A 1,868-nucleotide genomic window follows, 5' to 3' on the forward strand; every position below is an offset into this window, starting at 1 on the left:
TGGATTTTCAACATGTTGAACATTCTCGGCAACCTGTGACGGGTGCCGGCAGTCGCCGAAAAAGTCACGTAAGTGGGACTGGCCCTTAAACAATATGTGGATTTCAGAAGAAGATATTCGCCATCATTCTTGAAGGGAGTGTTTTCCCAAACAATGTGGGGGTTTGACAATGATGAATATTTCCCACCTCAAACATTTCTGATCATTTCCAAGAATCCTTTCTCCAAGAAGCAGCATGGTCTGTTTACCTTCAAATAGAAACTTTTAAGATCTCAATCATCAAATCAGTAGGAGCATTCATAAAGAGAACTGGCCAATGAATGATATTCATGCAGAGATTTCCACCACAATTGTTGTACTTGGTGAATTGTTGCTGCAACCTATTTTACCAGTTGTTATGTCTCTCGACCTGAACAAAGACAGTCTAGGTGATATAATTGAAAGCATATGTAGCGGAAAACTCCCCCATCTTTCACGACTCCCAAACTAAGCATTTCTCCAAAGAATGCCCAAATTCTCAGTGGAATTATTATTCACAACAGCCAAAACCACCCTGCTTCAATTAGCCCTAATGTACAAGTGTTACATTGTTTCTTGGTTTCTTGGTTCTCCAAAATATTCCAAATGGAATTTAAACTGGAGGTGGTGGAGGGAGGACTTCAGCCAGAAAGGGTTTTTTGGGAAGAAAGAGCTACCTTAAATTTAGTTGTATCTGGTTGGGTAACTATGGTAGGGTGAAGATTATTCCATGCTTTAATTGTGCGGGGGAAGAACGAATACTTACCTGGCAGGGGAGAGACCTTGATCAAAAAGGAGGTTCTCCCAGGACGAGGCTATCCCATTGCACTTGGGGTGTGCTGAAGCCTGTGATGTCCCCAAACGCGGGATACTCGACTGCAACATTTGTGGTAGTGGGGGATTGCGTTCGCGATAGAATTTTTTTTAAATTTGACATACAAAATTCTTAAGGGGTTGGACAGGCTAGATGCAGGAAGATTATTCCCGATGTTGGGGAAGTCCAGAACTAGGGGTCACAGTTTAAGGATAAGAGGGAACTCTTTTAGGACCGAGATGAGAAAATCATTTTTTATCCAGAGAGTGGTAAATCTGTGGAATTCTCTGCCACAGAAGGTAGTTGAGGCCAGTTCATTGGCTATATTTAAGAGGGAGTTAGATGTGGCCCTTGTGGCTAAAGGGATCAGGGGGTATGGAGAGAAGGCAGGTACAGGATACTGAGTTGGATGATCAGCCATGATCATATCGAATGGCGGTGCAGGCTCGAAGGGCCGAATGGCCTACTCCTGCACCTATTTTCTATGTTTCTATGTTTCTATGAATTGCTGTACACATCTGTCTTGGTAGCTGGAATCTCAAATTGGATCGAATGCCCTCGTCTGCTCCTAATTGGTTTGGGTTTGGTGTAGGTTTTGTAATCTATGTCGAGCTGACCATTTAACATTTTGTAAAATCAGGTCAAACAGTGAGCTTCACGTGTGTATTGGAGAGGGTTCCACCCCAGAGAATTCAGAAGTTTGGTAACACTCGCTTCTCTCTCATGGGTGTTAGTACTAGAATTGACTAGAATTGAAACTAACTAAAGTTCACCATTGCAAAGATTTATTTGGTTCCTTGTCAGGATTTACTGAATGCAAAACAAAGAATATTTTGCTGTATTTAAGTACATTTTATCTACCAAATAATGAAAGGCCTGGATAGAGTGGATGTGGAGAGGATGTTTCCACTAGTGGGAGAGTCTAGGACAAGAGGTCACAGCCTCAGAATTAAGGACGTTACTTTCAGAAGTGGATGAGGAGGAATTTATTTAGTCAGAGGGTGGTGAATCTGTGGAATTCTTTGCCTACAGAAGG

General features: G+C 42.2%; 1 non-coding gene across 1 annotated transcript; it reads left to right on the forward strand.

The window, feature by feature from the left end:
- Positions 1-776: 776 nt before the first annotated feature.
- LOC116984869 lies at positions 777-940 on the forward strand. Its single transcript, XR_004415145.1, has one exon. It is a non-coding gene; the product is annotated as a U1 spliceosomal RNA (small nuclear RNA).
- Positions 941-1,868: the final 928 nt, after the last annotated feature.

The sequence above is a fragment of the Amblyraja radiata genome, chromosome 20, assembly GCF_010909765.2.
Source record: "Amblyraja radiata isolate CabotCenter1 chromosome 20, sAmbRad1.1.pri, whole genome shotgun sequence".
In the NCBI taxonomy this organism is placed as follows: Eukaryota; Metazoa; Chordata; class Chondrichthyes; order Rajiformes; family Rajidae; genus Amblyraja; species Amblyraja radiata.